Source organism: Mus musculus, chromosome 9, assembly GCF_000001635.26.
Source record: "Mus musculus strain C57BL/6J chromosome 9, GRCm38.p6 C57BL/6J".
NCBI classification, from domain to species: domain Eukaryota; kingdom Metazoa; phylum Chordata; class Mammalia; order Rodentia; family Muridae; genus Mus; species Mus musculus.
Window position 1 is genome coordinate 109,120,025 of NC_000075.6, and position 17,749 is coordinate 109,137,773.

The 17,749-nt window shown below is 42.9% G+C and overlaps 1 long non-coding RNA gene across 1 annotated transcript; it reads left to right on the plus strand.

Moving 5' to 3' along the window:
• Nucleotides 1-2,612: 2,612 nt before the first annotated feature.
• Gm39423 lies at nucleotides 2,613-5,883 on the plus strand. Its single transcript, XR_871266.1, has 2 exons — nucleotides 2,613-4,303; nucleotides 4,573-5,883. It is a non-coding gene; the product is annotated as a predicted gene, 39423 (long non-coding RNA).
• The last annotated feature ends 11,866 nt before the right edge of the window (nucleotides 5,884-17,749 follow it).

Sequence of the window (17,749 nt, forward strand, 5' to 3'; positions counted from 1 at the left end):
AATACAGTTTGCTCAGTCTCTCCCCCTTTTCACTCTCACTTTGCAAAGGTATGCCCTCATTGTTTCCCACAAAGTGTGATAGTGTGCTAAGGTCCCACGTTTCTCATCCCCCCGCCACTTTAAACGCTGGGTGACTGTCCAGATGATTAGATACGTATGAATCCCAGCGCTCGGGAGGCAGAGGCAGAGGCAGGCGGATTTCTGAGTTTGAGGCCAGCCTGGTCTACAGAGTGAGTTCCAGGACAGCTGGGGCTACACAGAGAAAAAACAAAAAAACAAAACAAAAAAAATTCTTTATGAGACAGGGATTCTATTTCTCCCTGGCTGGCCTGAAGCTTGCTGTGTAGACCAGCCTGACACTGAACTCACAGCGCTCTGTCTCCTGAGCTTTGGAACTAAAGGTGTGCGTCACCACACCCAGCACACTGTATAGTGTTTTTTTTTTTTTTTAAAGGAAGGAAATATATATTAAGGTTTGTTTATTTTATGTGAGTACAGTGTCTTCAGACACACCCAAAGAAGGTTGGATCCCATTACAGATGGTTGTGAGCCACCATGTGGTTGCTGGGAATTGAACTCAGGACCTCTGGAAGAGCAGCCAGTGCTCGGAACCGCTGAGCTGACTCTCCAGCCCTCATTGTTGTTTTAAATGGAAGAAGGGTGTCTGTGGCTGTTACAGCTGTGCTATGCTGATTAGCTCTGCGATCGCTTTGGAAGACACTTGGAACCCTGGCAATGGGCAACAACACCCTAGGGGCCTGCTGACTGAGGCTCAGAGGGACTGGGCTACCCTGGGGCACAGCACGGCAGAGGTCTGTCTTGTCTTCTGTTGGCAGTAAGGCCTACAGTATCTGCATTGCCAGGCTCCTGTAGGATAACACGGTAAAAAGCACACATGCAAACAAACCACCTCGGCCACCTAAAGCACGGGTCCACGGCTTCATCCCTTTTCAGAGACCCTGTCTCAAACATACAGGGCCGGAAAGACAGCTCAGTGGCTAGAAAGCATTTGCTCCTCCATGGGACCTGAGTTCAGTTCTCAGGCACCCGCATCTAGTGGCTCACAACTGTAATTCCATTTCTGGGGCATGTGATGCCTTCTGGCCTCTGTGGGCACTTGACTCCTGTATACCTACTCTCCCGTGCTACGAATGTACGTGATTACAAGTCTATACAAATTCTTAAATCTATATGTAGACTTTTCAAGAAAGGGTCTCTGCTGGCTTTTACAGTAATCTTCCTGCTTCAGCCTCTCAAATGCTGAGATTACAGCTCCATGCCACCAGGCCTAGCTGGATCTGTTTCCTGCTCAGCAGTTAAGAGCACTGGATATTCTTACAAAGGATCCATGTTTTATTCCCATCACACATATGATACACATCTACGTGTGATAGTTCTACTATGTGATAGTTCACAACTATGTACCACTCCAAGCCCAGGAGATCCAATATGCTCTTTGGGCCTCTGTGGCACATACATGATGCACACACATGAAGGCAAAACATTAATTTTTGTTTGTTTCTGTTTTTTGAGACAGGGTTTCTCTGTGTAGCCCTGGCTGTCCTGGAACTTGCCACATAAACCAGCCTGGCCTCAAACTCACATATCTACCTGCCTCTGCCTCCTCAGTGCTGAGATCAAAGGCACAAGCACTGCTCAGCTCATTAACTTGTAAAAAGTTTTCTGTCCTTGCTAGGCACGGTGGTGCCCACCTGTAATCTGAGTACCTGGGAGGCCAGGGTGGGAGGATCACTGGAAGTTCAAGGCCAGCTTGGTCTACACAGTGAATTCCAGGCCCCCAAGGGTAAAGAGAGAGAATTTCTCAACAAAATCTTAAGGATGATAGATTATGAAGGGTATCAGTGTGATGTTTGAAAGGAAATGTCTTGGCTGCAAGTGCAAGGATTATCCAGCTGACCTGTTCCTGTGACTATGTATTCCAGAGAATCTGCCAGTACAGGGATGCACTGTCCTCCTGCTGGTGCCTGGCTGCTTCTTTTTTTTTTTTTTTTTTTAATTAGGTATTTATTTCATTTACATTTCCAATGTTATCCCAAAAGTCCCTCACACGCTCCCCTACCCACTCCCCCACCCACCCACCCACTCCCACTTCTTGGCCCTGGCGTTCCCCTATACTGAGGTATATAAAGTTTGCATGACCAATGGGCCTCTTTTTCCACTGATGGCTGACTAGGCTATTTTCTGATACATATGCAGCTAGAGACACGAGCTCCGGGGGGCGAGGGGTTGGGGGGTGGCGGGGGGTACTGGTTAGTTCATATTGTTGTTCCACCTATAGGGTTGCAGATCCCTTTAGCTCCTTGGTTACTTTCTCTAGCTCCTCCATTGGGGGCCCTGTGGTCCATCCAATAGCTGACTGTGAGCATCCACTTCTGTGTTTGCTAGGCCCCGGCATTTTCACAAGAGACAGCTATATCTAGGTCCTTTCAGCAAAATCTTGCTAGTGTATGCAATGGTGTCAGCGTTTGGAAGCTGATTATGGGATGGATCCCTGGATATGGCAGTCTCTAGATGGTCCATCCTTTTGTCTCAGCTCCAAACTTTGTCTCTGTAACTCCTTCCATGGGTGTTTTGTTCCCAATTCTAAGAAGGGGCAAAGTGTCCACACTTTGGTCTTCATTCTTGAGTTTCATGTGTTTAGCAAATTGTATCTTATATCTTGGTGCCTGGCTTCTTACTGCCATCTTCTGGCCACAGTGTGGAACTAATGCTCCTGAAATCAAAAGGATTTACCTATCTCCCGACATATTTTGAGTCCCCCTCACCCATATTAGGACTACAACTATCTAACTCCAGCTTCTGGAGATGTGAGGCCTCTGGCCTCTGTGAGCACCTGATGCAGACACATCTATGCATAATTGAAAAATATAATGGACTGTAGTGCTGAAGCTTAGCTCTCAAATCTGGGTTGAGCGTGAGCTACATTTAAAGACAGAAAATGATAGTGTAACAGTGAGTGACTAGTAGGAAAACCATTGTAGGTGTTCCCAACAGTGCTGGTAATTGCAAAGTGTTGTAAGGGTGGGAGTTTTCCAGAGGCCAGTTGCCTGCAAGACAGGCCACAGTTCGTAGAGCCGGCAGTACTTACTATGGCTGTAGGGGTCAGGGAAGCTGACACCCTGCCCTCAGCTCAGGCTTGTGATTTGGTAGATCAGTGGTGCCAGGTGACCTTGCTGCCACAGTGAGCATTTGCACCAGGAGGATTGAGACCTCTCTTATGGAGCCTTATTCACCCCAGGCTTGACAGCCGACTCCCTAGACACAAGGCCCAAGCCCTGGATCGCAGAGTGACCAGAGCCCTGCAATGGTAGGAGACCTGGATTCCAATTCCACTCCCCTGAGTGGCTGGGTGTCTTCAGGGAAGACAGACATCATTCTGGCACACAGCAGGGGCCATTCTTGTTGGCTGTTACATCTTAAGCTGGCATCTGGAAAGATATAATGGGAAAACAGGAAGTACTGGGTTGGCCCAGGTCCAGGCAGGGCTCTGATGCCGTATACCAGGAACGAGGAGGTTGTCCAGAGCCCTACTTAACAGATGACGGGCATTAGGGAAGCCAGTGGGTGGGATATGAATTAGAGCTGTCATCACTCCAGATCTCAACGTTTCAGAGATGGAGCTGCTCCACCAGCCTTGAGCTTGATGGGACAAGGGCAGGCAGCTGGGATGCTGGAAGACTGCCACTGAAGGAGGGATGGCACCTAGGCACTGCACCTTAGGAGGGAGGTGGCTAAGAGAAGGGGATGCTGGGAAATAACGACCCAGGCTGCTCTTCCCACTGGCCAGACTTTCAGTTTTTCTCTTTCAATATTTCCTGTAAGCGCCAGTGTTGGAAAGTCTTCCTGTCATCAAGGTCAGCTCTACAATACCAAGGAGGGTGGAAAGCAAATGGTGCAACAACCTGAGCACCTACTATGCTCCCTCTCACACCCACCCATAAGTGTCTAGCAGGATTTCTATGCAAGGCCATGGTTCCAGCCATAGCAAGAATTGGCTCCAAGCATCCTGGCTTCCAGGTCCCTCCCTTCCCCTCATCCCTGGCTCTTGGGAGGAGCCACGCATTGTACCAGGAGAACCGGGGACATTTCAGCTTTCAGGCTAGTAGTGACTCAATGCCATCTCTCCAGGTTGGGATCCAAGTGCAACACCAAGCTTCAGGCTGTGGAAGACAAGTTCTCCGTCTATAGCTTCATATCAGGGCCAAAGAATTCAGTCAGAACATGGCATAGACTCTCCAGAGATGCAAAAGCCAGCATACCTGCATGCCTCACACCCATGGAGGTACATGTCCCATGCAGAGTGACACTTCCTCCCAGTCCAGCCCAAGTTCCTCTTTGTGTTCAAATGTAATGGCACATGTATGTGTGATGTGGGCATGCAGGCTTGGGTCACACAGAAACTCTGCCCATGGAGGAAGGGTGCCCTGGTCGAAAGCACCATCGACTAAGAGCATAAAAAGTGGGCTTTCACTCTGCAGTGGCCACACTGAGAGAACAGACTTCTCACTGTCTGCTTCCTCTCATATAAGTCATTTCCTAACTACTCACCAGAGAAGTCACCTTAGGAAAGCTGTTGGATGAGCGGGGCCCTGCTGACCTGCTGGCTCTCCATGCCCAGAGGCCAGGCCTGCTGGGTGATCCACTCCACACAGGGTTCTTGGAAGATGAGGAGAAGGCAAAGGGAAGAGAGCAGAAGCTGTAAGTTCCACACTGGCCCCTCCTAAGGTGGAAGGTGGTGATGGAAGGGCAGAAACTGGGAGCCATAGGACCTGGGTCCTTGGTGAAACTCAGTGTCCCTATAACAAACTACATATGGAGCTCTTCTGCCATTAGGCCTCTATATCGTAAGCTTATTTTAAAACCAAAACAGAACATTAAAATCCAGTCTCTCTCTTCTCTGCCTCCTCTCTCTGTCTCTGTCTTTCCCTCTCCCTCTCCCTCAGCCTCTCTCCTCTCTTCATATTAAACTCCACCTGACCTTTTTGTTCCATAGTAATTAGGTGAAGTGTGTGTGTGGGTTGGGGTTGGTTGGTTGGTTGTTGATTTTTTTTTTTTTTTGAGACAGGATTTCTCTGTGTAGCCCTGCTGTCCTGGAACTCACTCTGTACACCAGGCTGGCCTCAGACTCAGAGATCTGTCGGCCTCTGCTTGGACTAAAGGTGAACACAGCACCATTTTTTTAAAAAAAAAAAATCTCTGTTTGCTGATCAATAACAGCGCTCTGGACAGCACCTGAGCTTGCCTGCCCATTGTGTGATATGCCAGGAACTATGGCCACCTCATCAGTAAGGATAACCCCAAACAACAACCATTGTGACAAGAATAATCACTGTTTTATCTTGAGATCTGAAGAACTGAAAAACATGTGACCAGTGATGAGGGTCACATCTGCATACCTGGCCACTGACTTCACACATGGGAAGGCACCGCCCACCCTGTCTCCAGTCACCTGTTTCTAGAAAATAATTGGCTTCCTGGAAGCATTGTCCTCTCACTGGCCATTTTGTGACCAGCTGGCTCATCAATTAATACAATTCTTTGTCATTCATCATCTTGGCCCTTGCCTGGTTGGCTCTGTCAGGCTCTAGGCAGAACATGTCACAGCACAGAGCAAGCTCAGGTGCTGTCCAGAGCGCTGTTATTGATCAGCAAACAGAGATTTTTTTAAAAAAAATGGTGCTGTGTTCACAGTGTCACAGTGCATCTGTGGTCAGAGGAAAACTCGAGGGAATCAGTTCTCTTCTACCTTGTGGGTCCTAGAGCTCAAAAAGGGACACAGCATCTTGCTTTCTATTAAATGGCTTCCTACGTGGGACTTTTTTGCACAGTGTCAAGGCAGCTCAATAAAATGGTTGGCTTTTATTCACTTGTACAACTCTGCTTTTGACTCTGGGCCCAGCCAAGAGAACTGTAGGCTGCCCCAAGCAAACTCACACAGCCTTTCCAGCACAGACAGACCAAGGTCAGCACAGGTCTTAGACCAGTTACCCAAGTCTCATCATTTGCTGTGGGGAGAAGCATTTGCTAAGTGCCAGCCACCCAGAGAGCCCTGCCCTCATGATGTCCTTCTCAGAGTCCAAATGGTCAAAGGAAAGTCCTAGGTAAGATAGTTGCTATGCTGTTCTAGTTGGATTTCTTAGGGAAGCCAAAACCAGGAACTGAAGCAGAGGTCTTGGAGGAACAATAGCATGGGCTCACTCACCCTGCTTTCTTATATTACCCAGGAATACTTCCTTAGACATAGGGAATGGAGTGGGGGTAGCACCACCCACAGTGGGCTGGGCCCTCCCACATCAATCATTAATCAAGAAAATGCCTTACAGTCTTGCCTACAGGACAACCTGATGGAGGCATATTTTTCAATGGAGGCTCTCTTTTCTCAACTAACTCCAGCTTCATCAAGTTGACAAAAATCTAACCAAGATAGTAGCTAACTCCAAGTACCAGTTTTGGGTCCCGCTAGTCCAGAAGGGCATTTCACACCCCCATTTTGCTGTATTTTGTTTGCTTGTTTGTTTCAAGACAGGTTTTCTATGTATAGCCCTGGCTGTCCTGGTACTCCCTTTGTAGACCAGGCTGCACTCGAACTCTGAGATCTCCCTCCTTCTGACACCTGAGTTCTTGGGGTAAAGGTGTGCACCATAACAACAAACTTACTTTCCCTCTTTTTTTTTCTTTTAATGGACTATTGATGTCAGTTCTAGTATCTTCAATTCTTTGATCAACTGCTCTGTCCCAAGACTAATAGCCTTAAATAGGTCTAATTTCTGCTATCTCCCACCATATGATACCCCTCCGTATACATACTTAAAATATTTTTGTAGTTTTTTTGTTACTGTTTGACAAAAGACAGTCTGGTCATGGTGGCTCTTGGCTATAACCTCAGCATTCAGGTGGCTGAAGTAGGAGGATTCTTGTGCTCATCAATGAATTGGGCTCTGTCTTAAATGAACACTCCTACCAAACCATCCACAAATCAAATCAAACCAACCAATCAAAATCCAGGTAGATGATGCAACTGAAGTAAGGTTCTGTGCTTGTTAGTCATGCAGTGGGGGCTGCCCACCAGTAAACCCCATGTTAGCAACAAGGCAAGGCAGGTACCTTCAAATGTTCTTTTGTGCTTCAGCTAAAACTAGAAAAAAGTAAACAGAAGTATTTGTGTGTGTGTGTGTGTGTGTGTGTGTGTGTGTGTGTGTGTGTGTGTGTCTAGCTTTATGCCCTTTGAACGTGTGTTCCTGGATCTCTTCCAGGATTACAGACCCAAGTCTGCAGTCTGTGACTCCTGGAGTAGGACTTCAAATTGAGCATGCTCAAGAAGTGCCTGACCCTTAAGCACCTTCCAATATGAATGTGCACAGGATCCCAGAATAAATGAATAAATCCTCCGTGTCCCTTTCTTCGACAAGGGCACTTCTCGTCCATGCTCTTTTTTTTTTTTAATTTTTAAAATCTTTTTTAAAAAAAGATTTATTTATTTATCTATTATTATATGTAAATATACACTGTAACTGTCTTTAGACACTCCAGAAGAGGTTGTCAGATCTCGTTATGGATGGTTGTAAGCCACCATGTGGTTGTTGGGATTTGAACTCAGGACCTTTGGAAGAGCAGTCAGAGCTCTTAACCACTGAGCCATCTTTCCAGCCCCGTTTCTTCCATGCTCTTTTGTTTTGGCTTTGCACTCACCAGGACATGACCCAGCTGTGTTCATTCACACTGACTGATACTCTGTGACAGTTTGTCCCAGAAGGCTGGTAGCCACTAAGACACTAATGAATGGGTAGTATATAGAGTGGGCACATGTTGGACCAAGGGGTGATCCATGCTCTGGATGGGAAGGGGGAAGATTTCTTCACATTTCTCAGAATGATGTGGGTGGAGGCTAATGTTCAAGGTCATCATGACTGAGTTTGGGATCCCCAGGAGACACACCTTGGGGACTCCATTGAGATGGACTGTCTCCTCTACACCAGTGAGCCCAAACAAACTGTCCCTTAAGTTGCTTTTATCAGATACTTAACTGTCACAGCAATGAGAAAAGTAACCAGTGTAGTATGTTTTATTTGTTCATTTTGGATTTTTGGGATAGGATTTTGTCCTAGAACTCACTGTGTAGACCAGCCATGCCCCTGCCTCTGCTTCCTGTTTTATTGTTGAGACAAGCCCTCTACATAATTCTGGCTCGTCTAGAAATCACTATGTCGACCAGAATAGCCTTGACCTCTGATACACCTGCCTCTACCTCCTGATTGCTGAAATTAAAGGTGTGTAACACTACACCCACCAGGTTAAAGATGTATTTTTATTTTATATATGAGTGTTTTTTGCCTGCATCCACATCTGTGCACTGCATCCATGTAGTACCCACAGAGGCCAGAAGAGGGCATTGGGTTGGATTCTTAGAAACTGGAGGCTCCAGCATAAAAATTGTAAAACTTACATTGTGAATAGGTGTGTATACATGGGTCAAACATAGCCTTTTGGGCGTGCTAAGTAAGAACATATATATATATATACATATATATATATGTGTGTGTATATATATATATACATATATGTATACATATATATATATATATATATATATATATATATATATATATATATATATATCTCCTCAGCCTATTTTCAGAATTATCTATTTAATATTTTCAGATGGTTTGCCATGGGTAACTGAAATAACAGAAGGAAATCCTTGCCTAGGGAAAGAGGACTACAGCTCAGTCTTCAGTGTGTTGGGAGCTGATCCAGATTTGTCCCAAAGTGTTTTTAACACAAGTCTATGGTTGGTGATTAAAGATGGCTTTTCCTGTGAACTTTTTTACTGGGTAGAATATATTAATCAAGTCTGGGCCTTGGGGGATGGTTCAGTCGTGGTTAAAGTGCTGGCTGCTTGAAGCTTGAGGGTCTAAGCCCCGATTCCCAGTTGTGTTGGAATAGCCAGGTACAGCAGGATGTGGCTATAACCACAATGCTGTGATTAGCCTAGTAGAAAGGGTTAAACTCTAGGTTCAGTGAGATAATCTGTCTCAAAAAAAGATGGAGGGCTAGCACATGCTCAGTCAGTAAAAGCTCTTCCCAGCAAACCTCATGACCTGGGTTCAATCTCTGAGACACATGGGTGCGAGGAGAGAACTTAGTCCTGCAAGTTGTTTTCCAACGTAGGCATGTGTATTGTAATTCCCCCTCTACCCAAGATAAGTGTAATAATTGATTTTTAAAATGTAGAGCAAAAGAGGGGAACAAGAACACGGATCTTGGGCCTCCATGTACACATTCATATATGAGTATAGTCAGATCAATAACTTTAAATCACTTAATATTTTTAAAAATTAATTTCATAAAAAATAAATAAAAGTAAAAATTTTACGTATATGTGGTTTTGAAGTTTTTGAAATCAAAATGTATGTGTGTTCTGTATAGATGTGTGTATGTGCACCATGTGCAAGCCTTGTTCCAGAGGGACCAGAAGAGGGTTTTGGATCTCTTAGAACTAGGGTTGCAGATGGTTGTGAACTGCCTTGTGGGTCCTGGGAACTAAACTGGGTCCTCCTGTAGTTCATCAAATGCTGTTAGCCACTGAGATGTCTCCCCAGTGTCTCCCTAGGCTGCTTACAATGTCATCAAAGCAATGGTATCTGGATGAAGAGTCCTAATAAAGGGAATGACCTTGATCAGTTCTCTATGATCAATAGTTTGCTCTATGAGTAACACTTTGAAGCCCCAGGATATTCTAGAAAACTGAGGAAAGGATGTCTTCTCATCCCTCCTTTGATGAGTCAGCTACAACTGCCTGATACCCATTAGTGTTGTTCATTTATTAACCACACAGGGAAGGGGAAGGTTTGACTAACTGCAACCGAAAGATGCCTACTGACAGGGCTTCTGTGACTGAGGAAAAATGTGACTGAGGACTTGGCTAATAAGGACAGATCAGAAGTGGACTGAGTTGCCATGTTATTCTACATAGATGTAAAGATCACCCTATGCTTGAGCGTGTCGGTGCACACACGTGTGCACAAGGAGTGAGAGCGTGCAAGTGCTCACACTCACGCCAGAACATGCATGTGGAGTTCAGAGACCAGCTTCAGGGGTTAGATCTTGTTCTGCTGTGTGGGTTCCAAAGACTGAACACATGGATCATCAGGCTTGCCCAAAAGCTCCCTCACCCACTGAGCCATCTCGTTGGCACAGCTTTCGTTTTTAAAACCTTGCTTTGAAAGGAAATAAAACTTGAGACCTGTGATTCATGTAATTTATGTCAAATAGCCCAAAGAGTTGTTTGTGAGCTTTGAAACCTGGGGCTGAGAACATAGCAGAACAGATCAGGACATGTCCGGACTGGCCAGGCACCTCCCTATCTCCCACCCCTTTGACCTAAGTTAAATGTTAACAGGCTTCTGATGTTTAAATGGACCAATCATGTGAAACCGCGCCAATTCCTCCCCCAGCCCCACTCCTTTTCTATAAAAACCCCTAGCTTCCAAGCCTCGTGGTCGAATCCACTGTCTCCTGTGTGAGATACGTTTCGACCCGGAGCTCCGCCATTAAAATACCTCGTGTTGTTACATCAAGGTGCTGTGTTCTGTTCATGATTCTTGGGTGCACACCGAATCAGGAGTTGAGTGGGGGTTTCCCCACTAGGTTTTTTTCAGCTTCAAATTTATCTTGTTCATAAAACCTTCCCCAAATTAATCCTTGAAACATTGTGTCATGCTAGGACCTCAGGTGACTGGAAGCCCAGTGAAAAGAGTTGGCAGAGATACTGTTTGGATATTCTGGAAGATTATTTCTGATTTTGTTCTGTCTCAGAGTCAACCATCACCCTCATACTTCTCAGTGGACACAGTCCCTTCATTTTTCTCCAAGAACATTACTTTTCTGAGGGTCTGTGGTCTGATTTCTAATACCTTCTCCCATTTTGTAGAAACAATGTAGCCATCCAGTGGCCATTGGAAAACTGGGATTACTAGAAGGGGGCTGGAAATGAAAACGGATGGGGTTCAAGAGAAGGATAAAGCCAAGACAAGGTTCTGATCAAGGCTCAAAGTTTAATTCTGCAGCTCCAGCTGATAAAGGGAAGACCACAAAACCAATCCTTTGTTTCAGCTGGATAATGTTGCAAAGCAAGCTCAGAAGGCAGCCTATTCCCTCTAAGTTCCTTTAGGAAATTGCAGGTACAGTGAGGCAGATGGTTCTACCTAGGTCGTAAAACCCATTGTGGAAAGCACTTAAGGTCTGCTTGCCTGCTCAAGACTGGGGGAAGGGTACAATTCTCGCTTCTTTGTTTTTTAAAGATGAGCTGAACTGGGGCACAAGATTTACTTGTTTTCCATAATCTCCTCTAGGGTAGAGAGTGACCCTGTCTGTCTTAGGCTGTTGTCTATATTGCTCCTTCTTGCCTATCACAGAGGACAAACATAGCTTTTTTTTTTTTTTCGGTTTTTCGAGACAGGGTTTCTCTGTGTAGCCCTGGCTGTCCTGGAACTCACTCTGTAGACCAGGCTGGCCTCTAACTCAGAAATTCTCCTGCCTCTGCCTCCCAAGTGCTAGGATTAAAGGCATGCGCCACTACCGCCTAGCTCAAACATAGCTTTTTTTTTTTTTTTATTGAATTTTAGGACCTCTGCTCGCTCCGGTTGGCCCTGCTTGCTCTGGCTCAAAGATTTATTTATTATTATACATAAGTACACTGTAGTTGTCTTCAGATGCACCAGAAGAGGGTGATCAGATCTCATTACGGGTGTTGTGAGCCACCATGTGGTTGCTGGGATTCGAACTCACAACCTTCGGGAGAGCAGACAGTGCTCTTACCCGCTGAGCCATATCACCAGCCCAAAACATAGCTTTTTGATATACGTCTCTGTCTCAGGTCCATAGAAGATCAAGAACACTCTTACCATCTCTGACTACTGGCCCTATATAGCACACTTATTCCCATTCAGACCAAAGCCACCAAGGACATATGAATATGTACTCAATGCATTTCTTCATAGGAATGGATTACTGCCATGGTGAATAGCTGAGCTTGCTGAAAACAATCCTGTGTGAAGGAAACCAATTTAAGATAGAGGGTCCAAAACTTAAAGGCAACAAGACTATAATTAATGGTCCAAGCAGTGAAGAAACTAAAGTTGTAAGCCATGGGGAATTGGAGAATCAGGATTCAAACCATCGTGATTCTGTCCTTTTTCTCTTTTTTCTTGTCTAGTCCTTCTCGAACTTTACCCATACAATCCTTTACTATTCATGAATGATCCATGTAAAAGTAACATTCTTATGGAGGGTTGTACATAGTCCTCCATGCTGAAGGAATAAAAGTTCAAGTCCTCTCCTGTTTTGAAGGACTACCTCAGACAAGGAGGTTAGAGATTTTTTTTTTCTGGTTTTTAGAGACAGGGTTTCTCTGTGTAGCCCTGGCTGTCCTGGAACTCACTTCGTAGACCAGGCTGGCCTCAAACTCAGATATCTGCCTGCCTCTGCCTCTGGAGTGCTTGGATTAAAGGCGTGCGCCACCATGCCCGGCTTGAGGTTAGAGATTCTTGCAACTGGGAAATAGAGATTTCTATTCTTTTTATATCTGTATCTAGTGGCATTCTAAGGAGCTCATTTTTGTTTCCTTCCAAAACCAGGGCACAAGTGCCAGGAGTGCTTCTCCTACATGCAGAAAGTTCCTTGGCATCCAAATCTTAGAATTTTAAAATAAAGAGCATGATTTAAATAATTTTGTGGTGTACAGGAATATAATTTCCCCTTTTGTTCTTTTTAATAAAGATATTGTTTTAACATTCCATGGGCCTGTTTCACAATACCTTGTCCTTTAGGATAACAAGGAAATATGAGTAACATCCATTTGTCATTATTGATTAGGTACAAGTCCTTAACACCATTATATAGTACATGAAGAAATTGAGGACACTGAGAACAAGTCTTTACAATTTGATGTGCATATTTTCTAGATAAACCAAATTATTGTCACAAGGTATTACTATTTTGATAATGTAAAGAATGAGTTTGTATGGCCAATTGTTCCTGTGCAAGGACAATAATCTGCCTGGTATACAAATCTGCTGTGACATGTCCCTAAGGTGTCCAGGCAATCCAGTATGAGCTCTTGAATGTCCTATAAAGTTAAGGAATAATATATTCTCTTAAATTGAGTTGTATTTGCATAAATAATTGCAAAATTAGAGAATTAGCAGTATCTAAAAAAGGAACAATTTCAAGCAATTGTAAACCATGGGCTTTATATTGGCTATCAGTATAGAAATTGAAAGCTTAATTTTTTAGTATTTCCTAAACAGTGGCTACAACCCACAATTCAATTACTTGTGAAGCAGGAGTGAAACTCAAAGAGAATAAACATGGAATCCAATCACATATGTTACTTTCTAATTAGATGAGCCATCTGTAAATACAGTAAGCACTTTCTCTATTGGCTATATATGCAAACTTACAGGAAATACAAAAGCATGCGTGCAGGCAAATTCTAACAACTTGTCAATTTTGCCTGAAAAAATTGCACATGCAATAGGCCAAATATCAATATTCTCTAATACCCAATTTAACTGCTCTTTGGAATAATGAATAAACATTTCATCAGGTTCCTAAGACATTCTTTCAAAAATACTTTCATTATTCTATTCTACAATTCTGTATTAACACAGCAACAGCTTTATAATAGGGTATTCAAACTTTACTTGGAGATGAAGAAAGATGAATCCACGTTAATGGTCTCCTTGCCAAAGAATTGCTGTGGGCACATGAGTAGCAGTAACCCAAACAGCCAACAATTGATCATAGTCTGTATAACGTGTCTGTTGTTGGCTAATAGCTTCCTCTACTTTCTGCAAAGCTATTTGTTCCTCATCAGCTAATTGTCCAGGGAAATTAGAATTTGCATATCCCTGGAGAATATCAAACAGAGGTTTAAGTTTTCCTGGGGTAAGCTTAAGATGAGGTCTTAGCCAATTAACATCTCCTAGAAGCTTTTAAAATAAGTAAACTATCTTTTCGTATTTGAATTTTCTGTGCCACAATTTGTTTAGGAAAGAACTGATGTCCCATATATTGAAAAGTATATTGTCTTTGAATCTTTTCTGGAGCAACAACTACTCACCCAAATTTTAATGCTCATTGTATAAGAGCAAAGGCTTGCATTAAAACGCTTTCAGAGGCATCAGCTAATAAACCACCGTCCATATAATGAATAATATACCCTGAAAGATTCAAAGTTCTAACTTCTTGTATTGAAGCAGAAGCAAGATTTACTACATAATATAGGGCTATTAGCCATTCCTTGAGGCAAAACTTTCCAATGATATCTATCACTTCATGAGTTCTTTAAAATTTCAAGCTCGTTAAAGGCAAACCCTTATCAATCATCAGGATGCAAAAAAAAAAAAACAAAAAAAAACCAAAAAAACCAAAAAAAACAAAAAAAAAAACCAACCCCCCCCCCAAAAAAAGCCAAACAAACTATAAAAGCAATCTTTCAAATCTATAGTAATTTTATACCTATACTTTAGAACAGCAGCTGGAGTAGGCAGACAAGGTTGTAATGCCTTCATAAGTCCCTATTTTCATTAACCTTCATAAATCTTAAGTTTTGGATTATTAGAATAACCAATCCCTTGGAGATGAGTTAGCACATCAGCTCCAGTGTCTATTAATCCTTCAAACCTTTTTTCTTCAATTATTAATTTAAGGTTAGATCTCTTACTAGTAATTGTTTGAGCAAAATAAACATTAGAGGAAACAAAGCCATCTTGTCCTCTCTTACTCTTAACAAATTTGGGAGGGAGAGGATACAAGAGAACTAAAACAAGTTGAGCAATTCTTTTGTCAGCAGGTCTGGTAAACACCTTTCTAGGGGCTAGTCAGGTTGACAAAGACAAAAGGAATTCTACAAAGCCTCCTCTGAGCCCACCATGAGCTTTGTCGTAATTCAAATGTGTTTCTTAATCTGGGCCTATTTCCTGAGGACTGTGCCAATGATTACCCTTCCTGCACTGAAGGCAGATTCCAAGAGAGTGTTTCTGCTGCCTGCCTATGACTCTAGTCTTTGGACAGTCTTTTCTAAAATAACCTATTCCCCCATACTTAAAACATTCCTTATTCTCTCAGCACTGTGAAAGCAATGTTTGTACTGTAGTCCCCTGCAAGGCAGCAGCCATAGCCAGACCCTGATTGTATGAGGGTCCAATTTCTATACAAAGACAAATAGATGTATCCAGATAAGTCTGTCTCTGTTTTGTATGGCCAGATGGCTATCTAGCAGGCTACATTGGCATTCTCATAAGCCAATTATGTAACAAAAGGAACTCCTGCCTGAAAGTCTCCAAAAATTCTGTCAGCTGCTTTTAGCAGTCTATCCATGAATTCCTGAAACGGTTCATGGGGACCTTATGTGATCCCAGATAAACTCCCACTGAGATCTATCATGAGGAATCAAATTTCCTTCTACCACTTTATCTGATAAAGCTTGTGTAAAAGGGGCAACAGGCCAGTGCTGTGCTACAGCTCTTTTAACTCTTTATTACTCTTGCAGTCATCTCCACTTGCTTTATTTTTTTCTTCATTACAAATATAGGTGAGTTAAAAATCCTGAGCCTGTGATCAAAGTACAAACCACAGCCAATAGAACACTGGCAGTTTAACTAGAATTTTTTTTTAAGATTTATTTATTTATTATATGTAAGTACACTGTAGCTGTCTTCAGACACACCAGAAGAGGGAGTCAGATCTCGTTAGGGATGGTTGTGAGCCACCATGTGGTTGCTGGGATTTGAACTCAGGACCTTCGGAAGAGCAGTCGGGTGCTCTTACCTGCTGAGCCATCTCACCAGCCCCCTTAACTAGAATTTTTAAGATTCTTTTACACCATTAGAGCATAACCATAATTTTGGAAAACAAAACCCATTTTGTAACAGTGTAAATTCATTCTCTTTAAAATACATACCAAGAGCATTACTTTCATGTTACAAAGTTTGGTTGACGGTTTTTATATATGAATGTATAACATTCATATATAATACCTCATTAAAGAGACATTGTTTTAATTTCTATCCTTTCTTTTTTTCTATCCTTTATAAGTCTTGTTTCTAGGATAAGAATTATATAAAATATTATCCCAATTTAAAAGTATCTCTAGAGACCTGTTTTCCTGGGTTGGCTCATGCCATGTGTTGTTGTTTAGAATGATTCCAACTCCAAGTTAACAGGTTTAAGCTAAGTTACTCTTAACAATGTTACAAATTTCTAAACATACCCAATAACTTATAAGCCAATATTCTATAACCAAGACATGCAGAACATATTTATACCTTTAAAACCACTCAAAAACAAAAATGAAGTGGCTACACACACATCTTATATATTTAGACCAAACAAAAATTTCTTCTCCTGTCTAGCTGTAATTTCAAGGGGAAAACACCCTGTCTACAGCTGTGCTTGACTCTCAGCTACAGTGCAGGGTAACTTATCACTTACTTTCTTCCTTCCTTCCTTCCTTTCAGACTTATTTATTTATTTATTTTGTATATCTGAGTATACCTTAGTTGTCTTTAGACACACCAGAAGAGGGCATCAGATCTCCTTACAGATGGTTTTGAGCCACCATGTGGTTGCTGGGATTTGAACTCAAGACCTCTGGAAGAGCAGTCAGTGCTCTTAACAGCTGAGCCATCTCTCCAGCCCAACTTATCAGTTTCTGCTGTGCAAATTGAGACTGCGTTCTAAAAAAGTTAAAATAAATCAAGGTGTGGATAGCCAGAAGATAAAGTTTTAACCATTTTATCTTTCAACATGAAGCACAGAACAGCAATCATTCAAACAATGAAAAAAAAACAGACATAAATTGACACACATGGACAAATTGGTGCACTAAGGACAGACAATAGACAGAGAGGGAAGAGAACTTCCTGTCCCAAATGGACCTAGATTTAACCAGAACTAAGGACAGCTCCAGTAGGAGCCAGAGAGGAAGCAGGACATCTCCCAATTTCCAACTCCCTAGGAGAACTCTGAAATAGCTTATGTCCATTTTTTTGCTAATGTGTCCTGGACAAGGAACAACTGCTTTTCTGAAACCTATTCTCTTTCTCTCCCTCTTTTTTTTCTACTTTTGGGAACCATGTACAGCATAAATGTACTTGAGCTAAGAATTTTTCTAACATCTATTCTTTAAACCCTGCTCCTCTCTCCTGAAGGAGCTCTTGGCTGCAGATATATCCCTACATAGAATTCCCCTGTCCAATGTGCTGTCGCCCCTGAGTGAAATCAGCATCTGATCAACACCACTTCAGCCTAGGTGTATCCTCTGTAAATGCACCTCCTGCAACAGCAGCCTCCAAAGAATAAACTTTATACCTAGTGCTAGCATTAATGCTGTTTGTTGCTTAGCGTGCAGGATACTGTGACTTATCCTCTCTTTTCTGTGGAGTTCTACCCAAGACAGCATTTCTCTGTGGGTCACCCCATTTTCAGATCCCTCGTTCGGGCTCCACCTGTAGCTTTCCAGCAGCCATGGAAAACTGGGTTTACCTGAAAGGGGTTCTGGAAATAAAAAGGATGGGGTGAGAGAGAAGCATAGAGCCAAGACAAGGTTTTGATCAAGCCTCAAAGTTTAATTCTGCAGCTCCAGCTTATAAAGGGAAGAACACAAACTCCATCCTTTGTTTCAGCTGGATTATGTTGCAAAGCAAGCTTAGCTGGGCAGTCTATT